The sequence below is a fragment of the Papaver somniferum genome, chromosome 9 (genome assembly GCF_003573695.1).
Source record: "Papaver somniferum cultivar HN1 chromosome 9, ASM357369v1, whole genome shotgun sequence".
Taxonomy (NCBI): Eukaryota; Viridiplantae; Streptophyta; class Magnoliopsida; order Ranunculales; family Papaveraceae; genus Papaver; species Papaver somniferum.
This window is the reverse complement of record NC_039366.1, coordinates 203,540,792-203,557,387: the sequence shown is the minus strand read 5'-3', so window position 1 is coordinate 203,557,387 and position 16,596 is coordinate 203,540,792. Positions and strand designations below refer to the sequence as shown.

At 38.1% G+C, this 16,596-nt stretch overlaps 1 long non-coding RNA gene across 2 annotated transcripts; it reads right to left on the bottom strand.

Annotated features, from left to right (window-relative positions):
* Positions 1-7,726: 7,726 nt before the first annotated feature.
* On the bottom strand, positions 7,727-9,944 carry LOC113308367. 2 transcript variants are annotated; one of them, XR_003339691.1, is made up of 5 exons: positions 9,724-9,944; positions 8,752-8,954; positions 8,278-8,438; positions 8,078-8,183; positions 7,727-7,997 (listed from the first exon to the last, which is right to left on the bottom strand). It is a non-coding gene; the product is annotated as an uncharacterized LOC113308367 (long non-coding RNA). The 2 variants fall into 2 exon arrangements; XR_003339692.1 differs by lacking the exon at positions 8,752-8,954.
* Positions 9,945-16,596: the final 6,652 nt, after the last annotated feature.

Below are 16,596 nucleotides of genomic sequence, written 5' to 3'. Positions count from 1 at the left end.
TATATGAATGAAGCAAAAAAGACTATAAATGGTTAAGACATGAGGGTCAATTAGCTGACTTACCTGTATTTGTTTGTAGAATATAAGATAGGTGTCACCAAGCAACATTTTGTCCTCACTCGCACCAGTTACAGACTCATTGTCGCACCTCCACCATTTTCCATCGCAACCGCGCCTGTCGGTGGACTAATGTCCCTGAGTAGACTCAACGCCAGCATGAATGATCGATTGACCCTGTAAGCAAAAGGAAACTAAAGTGAGGGACTAGACAGACTCACCAAAATATTGCTACCTGTAAGAAGATAAAACATTATGAAAATATATTTGGCATAGCATAGAAATACAGAAGAAGGTTACCTCGGGCAATTGAGAAGAAGCAACCAAATCACTGGGCAGTACTAGCATCCTGACATGCTTATTGATTTTGACAGATGTACCGCTTTCAAATATAAACTTCCCAAGATGTAACATTAGTACCTTCTTCGATAACTGCATCTTTAACGTCTAGTTCTTCCTACCAGTCACAACCTGAAAACTCATACTTTAAAGAATGTAGGAGCACTCAAATGGAGAACAACACCTTGCTAGGTTCAGGCGTCATTATTTTGAATAACTACTCTACGAACCAAACCCACAAATTTGCCTCAGTGTTTAAACTAGCATACATTATTCGGCCAAGGGAAACAGCCATAGGGATACATGTTATCTACAACATATTATTTATAGGATCACCGTAAACATACCTAACATCAAACCAAGTAACTAAACAATCAAAGGAACGACATCACAGAAACCAAAACCAGACTAACTGAAACTTGAAAAATTTCAACCCCATAAATTCTCAAACAGGAACATCAATGTCATTACCTTGAGAAGTGCTGAACATATACATCAAACAAACTGTCTACTATTAACCACAACCAGAGATTCATATTCAAACCTTGACAAACTGATCCTAGCAAATCCTTTTAATATCCACCCCGACCATCCCATTAAACGCACATAATTACATATGAAGAAAGAAAACATAACAGGCATATACTCTTAAGACTCCATTATTAGGATTAGAACTCTCAGCAAAACAACAACAAATTACACAGACAAATATGAGAAATATTTCAACCATGAACAGTTAAATCCAAGACCAAATAATAAACCTCGATTAGGTTTCAAGTTGCAGGAATGAGAAGTGACTATAAAGACCAATATATGCGTGTGCATACCATCTCAGATTTGCATCGCGAAAACTTTACTCCCCATTGCACGTGCCTGGATTTTTGATGGCTTCTACTCTTGATATTGAGATCGGAAAGTACCCTAGAAATATGCAAGTCAGAATAAAATTTGACATGAATGTAAAGAAAAAAGTTACTAAGTGAACATGACAGAGTTATGGATTTTTGAGCATAGGTTGATTGTAGATAGTGCCATTGTGCCCCATTCGAAAAGACTTTTTTCCTAAACACCTGTTGGCTGTTGCCCAACAACAAAGGAAGAAATCAGATCAGAACTCACTAAGATTCTTCTCTCTGAATTATCGTAATTCAGCAAGCCTAAAATTTGAGTCCCTTGTTGATAAAGCTTGAACAGTTTAGCTTAATTATGAATTTTAAAAGATTGTACTGAATTATCAGTTGCATATCTGTCAACTCAAGTTTCATAACTTTAGTTCATATCTTGTTTTGAATTGAGTTTTTATCTTCTCTCAAACAACAAGACCGATAATTCTACAACTACCGCGGCATGAATCCCGTGAGATTCACCGCAACACATAGACCACGGTGGGACCCATAAGCTATGTTGTAAAAAGCGCTAGGCAAGGCAAGGCGAGGCGCCAAACCTAGCACCTTTGGCGTCTAAGGCGTCCCAGACGAACGTCCGAAATTTAGAGAATGACAGAAAGAAATATAACTTGGCTCCTGGACGTTTTTTTTCTGCCAGGCGCCAGCCCAGCGCTTAATGCGCCTTTGGCGCTCGCCTTTTACAACATAGCCCATAAACCCACCCCTGCAAGCTCCAGCGGGTCCCAGGGCTGTGATTTGCGGCGAATCTCAAGGGATTCCACTGCGGTAGCTGTAGCATCGTTCCAACAAGACTGGTGGTCACTGTCGAGTCAAGGAGACTTAAGTCAAAACTATTGTAACTGTTGTATGTGTTCAATTAGTTTGGTTTTGTTCCTGCTTTGTATTATTTTTCATTCTATGAGCAATAAAATTACTCTTTAAGATTCCCTAAGTTTTCAATCTTCTTCTCTATATCGTATCATTCAATTATGTGGTTTAGCTGTTGGGAAGCCATATGTTGATGCAGGTAAGTTTCTCTTTAGTTTTCATGTGCTTTTAGATTCCTGATACATAGTCTCTTTCCCTCTCCCGCAGATTCTATTAAGTAAGTTCTCTTTTTGGATTGCAGATTGAAAATGATTATGGAACTATCAATAATGCTTACAGGCTGCTGCTAAATCTTACACAGGTCTGTGAAGCAGCATAATTTGCTCTCAACTTTTATTTCCTACTCTCTTGACCAAATTAGTGCAATAGTACAGGCCTTCCAGTGGAAGAAAGGAAACGGTTACTACATTGGATAGTGGTAGGGGGTGGTCCTACTAGGGTAGAGTTTAGTGGCAAACTGAGTGATTTTATTATTAAGAGCAGAAGGATCTCGTCGTTCTGATCCTAATCATAAAACAAACATCCAGAACGATGTTGAGTTTTGAAAACGAGGTTTGGAAGTTGTTTCCTGTATAAGTGGAGAACTGGAAAATGCCAAGAAATCTGCTACAATGGATTCTGACATTCTCAGTAGTGACATCTCAGAACTTGCCAGAGGATTGTCAAACATTGGTGAGGTCATGAGATAGGGATTATCAAGCATTGGTGAATTGGCTTCTACAATGAATTCTGCTAAAAAGGTCATTAATTCATTAAGCACTTCGTATTTGTGTATCTCCCATTCCTATATTATTCTGGTTCTAGTTTTTATGTTCATGTTTTCCATTTATGTAGTTGAGGGAAGAAGTTGAAGAGGTTAAGGTTCAACAAATTGAAAAGACTAGTCTATTGGAGATGAAACTGGTACTATCAACTTGTATACTTCTGTGAATTTTGCATTTTGTTCCAGTATATTTTTTTAAACGTGTAACTAACAACTTTTTCCCTTGACTTTTCAGACTATGACAGAGATTCAAGTTCAACAGTTGACAGAGCGTATCAATGGTCTGGATTTAGAATTGTTGTTTATTTCAGGCGGTAAAACATCTCCTTAGATTGGACGCGGGTAACCCTGATACGCACCTTTGAAGCTAGTTCCCTTGCTTGATGCTCAATACTGTGGAGCAAAGAATATGCAACCTTATACTGCAAAGTTCTCTTTTTATTCCAGTTCATAAATATTTTTTGTTATTTTTGTGGCAGACTCGGTTTTTTCATAGAGTGGATAGTACCTTTTGTCTTTTGTAATCTAGGATTGAACGCCTAAAAAAGCTTTATGGATTGGTGGTATGTGCTTGAATTTGAATGAGACAGAGTGGGTCCTTGTTGTGTTTTATTTGAAATGCAGCACCAGGTCCTGTGAAGCAATGGAGGCTCAAATACTATGTTGTAGTCCACAAGTTGCTCGGAACAGTTCTAGGTGATTCTGATGCAGCTTCCAGTAAGTTACTCTACTTCATTCCCTTCTCTATGATTCTGTCTTGTGGTGGTAAACTAATTCCCGTTTCCGTTTGTGTGAATGATGAATCAGAAAAAATTGTAGAAGGTTACAACCATGGAATACGGTTTTTCCTGTGAGGAGTGTCCTTGCAACAACCGTCCATCACGTATTCCTGTGGATGCCACACATACTCGAAGCAACATCACCATTTCAATTCCTATAACTGAGCAGACTAAATCACAACCAGTCACCGAATATCTGGATCTGGCGACCACAATTTGTCTTGCCACTACAAAATTTTAACGGAAAAATTTCAGATTTGCTTCGTATTCATTTAGATAACGAACCAATTTTTGTCTGCATAAATAGATATAAGGACAAAAGTTACACGTTGTCAGCAATAAATTTTCTGAGACCAATTTTTTTTTTGTCGGTAGAAAACACTCCATTTGCGACAAAAATTTGTTTAGATACTAATAGTTCTAACAACAAAATCTTTGTTTGATGGGTATTCATTTTGGAGACAAACTAATTTTGTCGTTGTAAGATATTTTCAGGGACAAAAGTCTTGGATCGGTAGCAATAATTTGTTTGGAGACTATAATTTTCCTTTGTTGTTAGAAACCAATTCCGTGACCGAAATAATTTGTCACAAAGAAAACTTTAGAGACGAAGACAGGATTGGTCACTATGTTTGGTCGCAAAAAAATATTTAGAGGCGGAGACAGGATTGGTCACTATACTTGGTCACAAAAAATTTCAGTGACAACTTTAAAGACTAAGTTTACCACTTGTCATGGAAAAAATATATATGGTGACCAAAAAATATTCCTCCCTAAACATTAGATTTGTAGACAAAATTTTAATGGTCACATAAAATTTTGTCACTAAACGTGTGTTTTGTTGTAGTGAGTTCATGATTGGCTCAATTTTTTTCCTGTTAAAGGGTAACCCTCCTTCTTTTTCATCCTCATTGAAGGTTATGTTTAAATCATCAATTAACACCCATGGAATTTGGTTAAGGTTAACCCTTTGAGATATATCTTCTAAATATCCCATCACTTATAATTTTAAATCAGTTTTAGGTGATCCATAAAAACAAGTGAGTAACTATTCCTTGGAGTGGAAATTGTTTTTTACAATTACATTAATCATGTTTAGGTTGGATTGAACCACTTCAAAGTGAAACTCATCTACCCGGGCAATTGCAAGTCCCCCCAGCTATTCCATCTGGGTCTACAATAGAATGAAAAGGAATGGAAACAAGAAGGGGATTTTAAGAAAATGCCACACTTCCATTATCTGGTTTAATAAAGTGTCACCATTTTTTTTCAATATTAATGAAATGCCACAACCGTTAGCTTTCCTATTAGGACCCACACACTTGGTCTTTTTCATTGACCCGGTCAAAAGAATCTGTCACAATTTACATATATACCCTTGAAAACCCTATTATACTAGTCAAGTATTCACAATCTTTATCACCGGTAAAAAAAACTACCTCTCTTCTGGTGTTGTTGCATGTATAGCTTTTCCATTAATGAATTTAGAAGATTGGGAGTGTTAGAGGGGAAAATTGATTGAGTGATGAATTAAGGAGATAAATTTGGTTATTGGGTTTAATTAAGATTTTTATTTGTTCATGTGTTATCAATTAGGGTTTATAATCGAAGAAGAAGACGAATTAGGGGTAATTTAATTTGGGTTCTTCACTGGTGAATAAATCAGAGATAGGGTTTGAACGTGATTTAGGGTTTTGAAAAATGGGTATGAATCAGAGAAAGGGTTTGCACGTTATTTGGGGTTTTATCCAAAATTAAAGAAGGTGATGAGTTCTGGTAATGGACTTAAGATGTGTTTGTAGTAGTGACTGATTGAGGGTTGGAAACAGATGAAGAAGAAATGGAGTTATCATGTGATAGACGCATTTATATGTCTAATATATCTCAATTGTATATATTATTAGTACTCGTTGTTGTATTTATTTGGTTATTTTATGTATTTGTAGGTGTTTTTGGAACAATAAGGTTTTGCGGCGAAATTGGCTAAAATGTGGCATTTGGACCTCCGTTGATAATGTACCGGAAGCATCCCAGAAGCGTACCGGAAGCACCCCAGAAATACCCCGGAGGAACCCCGAAAAAGTGCGGAAAACACCCCAGAAAAATCGCTAAAGGCACCTAAGAGAAATTGATGAAGGGACCCATAATTTGGATAAGGGCACCCTAGGGCAACCCCTAGGCACCTTCTATCGGCACCCCTACTCTGGATAGAGGGCATTCCTTCTCAAAATTAAAATATTGAAAATGGCGGGAAAAAGAAGTGTATCGCTGGCAGATTGGCATTCGAATTTTTGAAGAGTTTCAGAGAGATTCAACTGCAGATTTCTATTGGGCTGGACCTGTTACATTATAACAAGGATGGTATACGTGAGTGGATCGAATTATTTGGGCTGGATAAGCCGGAAAAAGGAATACAGGGAAGCTCTAAGTCATTGCAACCTGATGTGATTCCATGAAACGTCATCAACGGAACCTCTCTACATCACAATCCCCTGCATGACTGAGGAATTTCCTATCTTCACCAATCACATCCAAAATAGAGACTGTCGTTGTTATCTGCCACAAAAACATCGATTTCCCGACGAAGCTGCTTCACAGTAAATTCATATTCAATGGTTGAAATCCTAGTACACCTTCATCTTAGAAATGCTCAGCTCACCAATTAGTTCGTGCATGTAAAGCCTCACTGGATGGAGGAGCAAAGACTATCATCTACGGTCTCCGTAGTAACTCAAACCATGGTAACGACATCAACAAGGATATATGGAGGAACTCCATTCATGGTGTCAGCATCAACAAGAATTTCTTGAGAAAATTCAATTGTGATCTCAACATCAATCTCATGCGCAACATCCGGCTTGTTTAGCTATCCATTCTCTGAAGCATTACTCTACAGGTTGTACTTCTTCAAGCCCTAATGATTCATATCACGATGTGTAGACATGAAAACGTTCTAACATACACGTCTTTCCAGAGCTTGCACGACAGACAGGCACAAATCAAAGTCTTCTCCAAGATGTTCTCATCGCCTCTGCAAATGAGATACGACATGCTTCAGGCCATGGGTTTAAAAAAACGTACAAATAGTGAGGAATGGGACAATGCTTCCTCAACGAAAGATGTTTGTCTATGTCTCTGCTAAAACATACCAAAAGGGCACATCAATCATACGTACGAGCAGCAAGATATGACTTCGACATTCAAGTTTATGGAATCTGAAATTGGCACGGGATTACAAGTTATGAATGTGCACGCGTTATTGAATGCTCTAAACATCTCCAAGCTGAAGGATTCTTTTTTGCATATGATTCCTAAATCTCTTAGCTTCGAAAGTTAGGGTCAAGCATTGAATTCCGACGTCGTATGAGTTTCCTACAGCTTCTAGAGCACACAACATGCAAGCAACAATTCTTAGACGAGATTCATAACCTCCACAGTCGATCGATGTCCACCAGGTTCTTCTGCTAAGTCCTTCATCAAGGTACCTCCAACTTCGACCACCTAGGTCCTTACATCAATTTTTCTACCTGGGTCCTCTATCTAGGTCTCGCCAGAAGAAGGGAAAACGAAAGGGAGAGATTTAACAAAATACTGGGGACTGACGGTCCACTGGTCATGACGATCAATTTCACGTCCAAGGCAGGCTCATGTATCAACCTAGGGATTCAGGTTGCAAATTAATCAACGCCATCTAAATCCTTCATCAGTCTTTCAAGCGTTCAAGACACAAGCAAATGGTCTAAAGACACAATAGAGACGTTTACAGCAAGTCCTTCTAAAGTAATTTTACACTGCCCTGTACAAAGCAACGAGCTGGGAGCAATTTGTAAGGTATCTAAGTTGAGTCATATGTCATTATCTTTGTATGGATGTCCTCTATAAAATATCCAAAATTCACATTAATAGGATAAACGAGAAAAGAGATGTATCCAATACATTGGACTACATGTTTCGCCTATTTAGGCACCTAAACATGCTCAAAACTCAAACTATTCTTTGATAAAGCTTGGAAATCTCCTGGGCATGAAAAAACATGGGTAGATCGCGAAAATCCGACATCGTACGAAGATTCTACAACGTTTTTATTGAAAGACTGAAGTCTGGATTTTTCTTATTCTATCTCCTATCAGAGGTGAAACTTCCTGATACTTGGATGACCATTTTCATCTAAATTTGAGCTCAGATAGCACATTCAATCATTAAGTCAGCAAACCTTGTATGTCACAGTTTCTGTCATCCATCTTTGCTTGCGTAGAATACGCGTATGTTTCTACCATCTAATAACTGAAACATTGTAAACATTCAGTTAAAACCAGAGCCTCCTAGTCCAGATGGAACTATTTTAGTGTTTTCGAAAATCTTACCTGACCGCTCAATTCTTCTAAAGCTGTGCTAGCTGACTTTTCAGACAGGAACTGCACAAACCATACCCTTTTGATTCCCCACTCCGATGATCACATATAACCTTAACTGATTGAGCAAATAACGTTCATATCCTTAAAAGTATAGTCTCAGTCATTTAGTAGCTTCAGAAAATGCAGACTTGGGAATCAAAATGGAATACCTTCAATGATTTCTCCGTGTTGCTCAAAAGCTTCCTTGAGTACAGGTTCGTTGTCTAATTATCAACAATCTTGCAAGAGGGAATGCTTTGAAAGCAGTCGGAAGATTCGAACACTGCATTTCTTTTTCTGATCAACTAGCAGCCATGCACGCAGAATGAGCCTGAGGAAAAAGCTAAGGATAAATTTATACATGCCGTTGCAGATGTCAATATGTTTAAGCGTCAAACTCTACTTAATACATAGTTGCGTACAACTACAACTTAGTCTGCTTTTGAATCAATCAAACTCTATTTAGAACATAGTTACATACAAGCACATATAGAAGTGCTGGAGTTCATAGCTGCAAAACATGATAGACCAGCGAAAGAAACTTTCCAAACATTCATCATCAGAGTACTAATTACCACAAATTCATTCAACTTCTAAAACAACTTCACACCCGGTCTTATAACCAGGAGAAATACTCCACAAACCTGAATGGGTTAAAAAAATTGATGCTTCGACGACCGGTTCTCACAACATTTTAGGTTTGGAATTCGTACTTTATGATTCTGCAGGTACACCTATGACTGCCCAAACAACCACCATGAAGGGCAGAACTATGGTTTGGAACATCATAACCAAAACCGCATCCACTGTTAAAATCTGATGGTGATCACCCATATCATGAGAATGACTGCCAAAAAAAAAAAAAAAGGCTGAAATGACAAACTCTTTGAGTTCAAACTCGTCAAAAAATCGAGAAGCTTAAGACACTATCAAGCTTGCCTAAGGCCCTAAGAACACTTTCTAGTTTTGAAGTGTTGACCTGCAGACAGTGTTTCAATTTTTCTATTGTGTTTCTCCTACAGAAGTTCTACATACTTAAGGTGTCGAACTACACTGAGGCAAGCTTGAATATCGATCCTAAGCTAGACCGGTTAGTAAACATGATAAGCAGGACCAATTTCACATTTAAGCAACCGCAAGCTACACTCAGTTCTGTAAGTCCTCGTGACAAATTATTTTAGCCAAACACAAAAAGAATAACATCTCTGGACCGAAATGACACTTAAAACCTTTTAATCCACCACAATAAACAAAGAAGACCATCAAGCAGGACTAAATTGCGGTTTTCTGAACCAGGGATCTAATTTATCACTTCCAGTCATTTTACCAAACAGATGATGCGCAACTGTTTAATCAGACAAGTGAATGTCTTTGCTAATAAGATGATAACCTATCTTCGAAATCTCACAAAATAAACAAGACCCATAGTCAATCCGACTTTAATGCACAAAAACATTTGATCAAATGGTACAGAGAACGACACTGGGTCGGATTCCTATCAGGTTTCATTATCTTATATAACATTGAAATAAAAGAATAACATTTCATTGTTGAAATTGAAATTGATAGCAGATTGAATGTTTTAATAGCGGCATTAAGCGCGCAAGAGATCATACCTTGATTTGTTTCGTTTTCAAAAAGAATTTGGATTCTATTAATTTGATTAGTTAGTGTAGTTGAAGTTTTCATTTTGGTCGGATTGAATTCATGGACTCAAAAAGTAAGTTCCTTAGAACTGTGATGGAAAGAAGATTGATTTGGTAAGTGGTGTATTGTTTGGTGAATGCCCTTTCCATTTGACTTGGGGGTTCCTTTCAGCTATCCGCCATCATTATAAACAATTCACAACAGAAGCAATCCCTCTCTTCAACCGGGTCTGATGATATTAATAACAAACCTAATAACAGTGAATCATATTTTGACTACCTATTGACCTTGTGATTGACTTTCTTAAGTAACTAACCAACTTATCCAGGTTTCAAATTCTTGTGAGAATTACTTAAAAGAAATTTGCTGGCTAGTGCAAGAACTAACAACAACGAGCAGAAAACCCAAAAATCAAGTTTACCACCATTACAACTCCCGCAAACTTCCAATACCATGATCATGTTCATCACTTAAAGACGCTCAATTTCAGGTTTCCAAGATTACTTTTTTTACTAATTTAACAATAAAGATTTCAACAATTTGGGTAAACTTCATAGATATCTTTCTCGATCAACTGCAGCAAAGGGTTTAGCAAGAAATCAGAAGTTCTCTTCAAGAACAATGCAAGAAACCAAGAACAGCCAATTCGCTTCTAGTAATGAATGAAGAAGAGAAAGAAGAAGAAGAAGAAGAAGAAGAAAGAAGAAGAAGAAGAAGAAGACGAAGAAGAAGAGAAGAAGAAGAAGAAGAAGAAGAAGAGAAGAAGAAGAAGAAGAAGAAGAGAAGAGAAGAAGAAGAAGAGAAGAAGAAGAAGAAAGAAGAAGAAGAAGAAGAAGAAGAAGAAGAAGAAGAAGAAGAAGAAGAAGAAGAAGAAGAAGAGAGAAAAGAAGAAGAAGAGAAGAAAAGAAGAAGAAGAAGAAGAATAAGAAGAAGACAGAGAAAAAGAAGAAGAAGAAGAAAGAAGAGAAGAGAAGAAGAAGAAGAAGAAGAAGAAGAAAGAAGAAGAAGAAGAAAGAAGAAAGAAGAAGAAGAAGAAAGAAGAAGAAGACGAAGATGATAGATTTGACAGTTTACCCGATGATCTAATTCATCTCATCCACTTCTATTTCAATGACACGAGAGATGTAGTGAGAAAATTTATTCTCATCTCTAAGCGATGGTTAAACTCTGTAAATCTCTCCCCTTTCTTATATTTGACAGAGATTCTTTTCCTCAAGATGAGGAGTTGCATGATCAGAATTTTATCGACTTTGTGGACATGGTCCTCCTTCATCATCAGGATTCCCCTATTCAGTTTCCTTTGCATTGGTCTACTCTTTGATGATGGATGCGGTTATCAGAAATAATAATAGGTGGATTCATGCTGCCCTGCAGCGCGATGTTCAAGAATTAGTTATAAATAACAGGGCAGAATGAACACTTCACATACAAATTCCATACAAACTCTTGATGCGAAGCAATTGAGGAAGTTAAGAGTTAATTCTTTTGCGTTTCTGGGTATGCCCATATGTTCTGCCAGAATAGAATCCATTTGGCCAAATCTTAAGTATCTCTGGCTTGCTGGTTTCGATTTCTGATGAATCACTTAACAAAGAAACTGTTGTCGAGCTGTCCCTTGCTTGAAACTTTAGAGCTGCATGACTGTGATAGCGCACAGATAACAAAGAACTTTGACAGTGGATTGCCCAAACCTTCAGAGGTTTGAATTTGTTCATCTCTTTCCGCATGTGTTGTCGTTAAACAACACAATGGCCAGAGTACTAAGGTTAACAGCGCCGAATCTCCAAAAGTTTACTTGTCGATCTTTCTTCGACAGGCTTATTGTTTAGAAATTGTTCTCCTCTGTCAGATGTTAGTTTCGAAATGGTATTAGAAGACGAGGATGATGCGAGCTATAAAGCATTGACAAGTTTTCCCGTGGAGATAAAGGAAGTGTATGTGAAAAGGGTGATGCAGTTTATGAGAACATTTGCAGGTCAAAAGCATGACATTGTCTTCGGGAATCCTTGAGGTACGAATTCCTTTTGTTTCAAAGCCTTGTAGATTTTCCTGCAATGATTTTTATCAACCCTTGGTATATTAAATTTGATAATAGTGTTCAATGTTTATTTAGGTTCTCTCTCTAGCTCTTGACATGCCTGATTTGCAACCACCTGGCTTGTGTAATCTTCATGTTTGAAGATGAAATGGCGTTCACAAAAGTAGCGCGGGCATTAGCCTACTTACTCAAAGATCACTCCCATCGTCGATTCATTTTTTCCTTGTATCGGAGGAGGTAACATATCATCCCTTTGTATGTGATTGAATTAGGTATCGCTCCTGTTGTCACTTAATGACATTTCATAATTATTGCTTTATATAGTCGAACCTAGAAGATGCTGGAGATGAGTGGGGATAAGGAATGGTATTGCCACACGGATGCTGTCTCACCTCAAGTTTATTCAAATTGAAGGAATGGAAGGATGTGATAATGAGCTCAGAGCTCTGCAATATTTGCTACGAAATGCAAAGGTTTTGATGGAAGTTCAGCTTGTTTTTCTGCTCTTTTGTTGGTGCACCTGAAGTAGAGCAATTTGTGAAAAGGTAAGAGGACTTCCTACACATCTTCAAATGTGACATCACCAAGAAGCAAGATTTCGAGGAAGGTCAAATGTCTGGGGCAGAATGAAGCATGCAAAACAAATCTTACTTGCAAAGTCACATATCAACTTGGTTTTTTCCCCCTTTTAAAGCAAATGTTAGACTGATTTTAGTTATTCGTAGTTGGCATGGTCCTGTAATCTTGTAGTCAGTTCTCTTCTATACAATGTTTTCCTTTATTTTCAAATTGAAGTGGTTACGTTCTTCTGATCTGTTATTAACATGAATAAATGGACCAATGAGTTACCAAAATACGAAATAGCAAGTAGATGTGGCATTTTCAATTAAGCGAATGTGCACCAATCGAATGACTTGATTCAAACCCAAGATGGAGAACCCATGCACCTTTGGTCGTATCAAGTATATTTGAAGCATTGGCACTTGGCAGAGTGTTGTGCCACTCTTGTCAAGGTTGAGAAAAACACACTTAAGCCGACAGACATTTAGACAAGTGAAGGTAAAGACTCTTTATTCTCTTTTCTTTTATCCCGACCACTTCCACTGTCGTCATATTGACTGCCAAGTTCTGTTTTCACCTCCTCCTCTTTTTTCCCCATCGGGTTTCTTCCTAACTCGAGTCACATGACTTGATTTCCCCATCTAATTCCCAATTCTCTGGTTTATGAGAGCTGGTCACTATTCAAGATGAAGTAAATAGAGTCTTCAACTTCGCTGTGGAGTTGGTGTTGAGATTATTAGTACCACATTGTTGGGAAATCTAAGATCCTGCGATTTATAATCTCGTAGGGCCTCTCCACTCATTGCCAATTGGTTTTGAGTTGGATGCCCGTATTCTAACATGGTATCAGAGCAGGCTATTTGCGACGAGTCATCATTGACCGCGCCTTTACTCCGCGTCACCCGATTTAATTGTCCACGTGTTAGACCCAACGAGGCTACACGTGAGGGGGCGTGTTGAGATTATTAGTCCCACATTGTATGGGCATCTAAGATCCTGCGATTTATAATCCTAAGGGCCTCTCCATTCATTGCCAATTGGTTTTGAGTTGGATGCCCGTAAACTTTAACATGGTATCAGAGCAGGCTATTTGCGACGAGTCGTTTGACCGCGCCTTTACTCCGCGTCACCCGATTTATTGTCCACGTGTTAGACCCAACGAGGCTACACGTGAGGGGGCGTGTTGAGATTATTAGTCCCACATAGTATGGGCAATCTAAGATCCTGCAATTTATAATTCTATGGGCCTCTCCACTCATTGCCAATTGGTTTTGAGTTGGATGCCCGTATTTTAACATGGTATCAGAGCAGGCTATTTGCGACGAGTCATCATTGACCGCGCCTTTACTCCGCGTCACCCGATTTAATTGTCCACGTGTTAGACCCAACGAGGCTACACGTGAGGGGGCGTGTTGAGATTATTAGTTCCACATTGTATGGGCATCTAAGATCCTGCGATTTATAATCCTAAGGGCCTCTCCATTCATTGCCAATTGGTTTTGAGTTGGATGCACGTGTTAGACCCAACGAGGCTACACGTGAGGGGGCGTGTTGAGATTATTAGTACCACATTGTTGGGAAATCTAAGATCCTGCGATTTATAATCTCGTAGGGCCTCTCCACTCATTGTCAATTGGTTTTGAGTTGGATGCCCGTATTCTAACAGTTGGGACTACATTTTGGTCGTAGGGAACAAACTGCCAAAAGAAGAAGATTTTGGTATTACAAATCTCCCACTCGACCAGCAGTACTCCATTCAAGTGCATGACCCAACTAGATCTTCTTTTTTTTAATTTTGTTTTTATAGGTGAAAGTCGGACTCAAATTCCTTTCCGAATCCAGCCAGTTGGACTGGCTCAACTGTCAGACCCAACACGACTAAACCCACTATACAACTAATTTAATACAAATATTTGTTGGGTACAATAATCAGAAACAAAGAAAAATCAAATAAGCAAAAGTTCTTGATACTTAACTCCTTTATAATGGAAGTGATCGCTTTGACGAAACGAACAGGCTCTCCATATCTCCGCAACAGCAACAAGGCAAAAATTTAGAAAACAGAGTGAGTCACGTGTTCAACACGTTGCTCTTACGACATTAGCGCCCGACTACGCTCAAGAGTGATTCTATAACCCTCACAGGACGGATATCTCCGGGATAAAACACCCTACTACACCTACTACTAGCATATGTAGTAAATGCTCAACTTGAGCTTGACAACTCCGAAAAAACTATTAAGGAAAATCTCGAACGCTTAAGGAAGCAATATAAAAATATTTTTCCTTGGGGGTCTCTCTAAAATATAGAGAAACCCTTTCCCATAGATTTTACAAAAAGTAGTGAATTTGTTTATATAATTGACAAATACAATTTAAGAAGAGCAACTCTCCGATGTGGGACTAAAAATCTTATATAGTCTTTTAAATGAACTAAAGAGTGGAAACTCCACGATGTGGGACTAATAAGTTTTTCATTCAAAAAAAACAATTAATTATTATTTTATTAAAACCTTTAAAAATCAATTTTATTAATCGTTTTTTCCAACAATCCCCCACATGAATGAAAACTCAATAAACGTGAAAAATATAAATAGATCTTGGTAATCAACACCCCAATCCCACGACCTAACCTGATCGAACAGGAAGAAATGTCTGCGTTTGTTGAAGTCATCAAGCCATTTCAACGTCCCCTCCTTCACACAACATGTGTTGATCCCAGGGTCATACTATGGATTGCATAAATCATAATAGTATAGAGAGCGTTCATCTTTAGTTTCTCACAAGTGAGACTAAAGGTTACTTTCACTAAAGTGAAAAATCATGAACTAGTGAACCCATAATGACCCTTTGGTCCTAAGTTCCAATAATAGCAAAACCATAAAATCGAAAACCACATAAAAAGCGCAGGAAATACCATTTTAGGCAGAGGTGTCCATGAGGTCTTGAACCTTTGCTTAGTGAGATATTACCAGAATTACTTGCTAGAGACAGTGAACTATGTCTTGAACTTCTAGCGTTTGATGTAATTCGCGATAACAACCACGGATGATATCTCCAATGTTGCTTCCAAGCTCGTGTTGTATTATCCAATTTGGCCCTGGACATATCATGTTTCTCAGAATGCTCTAGAGAATCAAAGCTCATATTCTCATAGGAAGCTCATATCCTGTTTTGAATGATTTTCAGGCCGATTCAATGGCTGAAACTCATTGGGTATCTTCTTATGGAATAAACAAGGATGTTGTGGAGCTTCGTTTCGATCCAGTTGGGCTAGATTCAGAGTATGAAGAAAATCAGGGAAGTTTGTGCATGGGTAAATATTTCACGGGATTGATCGAATTCAGGCGTGTACTGCACGAGTTTAAGGGAGTCGAGATGCATTATAGATTGTGTACAATGTATAAAAGGATACTACACCAGAAACAAACACAAGCAGACACGTGCAAGGGAACAAAAATGGAAAATATTCGAGAATATCTTCTTTCACTGCCGAATACAGAGAGGATTATTCGCTTTAACCTCAAGGGATTTGGGTACTGCTTCGATATAAATAGGTGTTATGGATCACAGAGAGCGGTGTGGAGAGTTGGGAGGAGAAGAGAGGAAGCTGCAGAGGAAGAATCACCAATTCTCTCTGTTGTTGCTGTTGTTCGTGATGAAGATGAAGAACACGAAGAACAGACTCGCATAGACAGTCGTTTTTCAACAGTTTCTACGACTCACATACGAGGGTCGTAGTGTGAGTCGTAGTTTGGGTCTTGCAACAACATTTTATATTATCGTTCTTCTTGTAACAGTTGAACAGCGCCTTTGCAACAGTTATTTCTGTTGCGATTTTTCTGTTCAATTGTTTTACCCTCTTTAATCAACTTTTGAGCTTTCTACATGTATTTTGAGATTATGATTAATATGAGGAGCTAAACCCCAACACTGGGCGATGGAGGAATCCTTATTTCACACTTGGATAATTATATTTAATTCTTTTCATGACTTTTACATTAATTTTAATTGAAATTATGATTTAAATTAATTAGTTATGATTTGATTTGATGAGTCATGCTTAGCTTAGATGATTTGATGTCCCATGCTTAACATTTACACCTAATTTTTTGAGAATCTATCTTGGCAATAAATTAGAGTCAATATATTTAATATATTTTTCGAGCTATTATTGATAAAAGAATTATTATTTGAACCTTAAGAAATGAATTTGTCCGAATCATAAGCCCCAGTAACTCTCA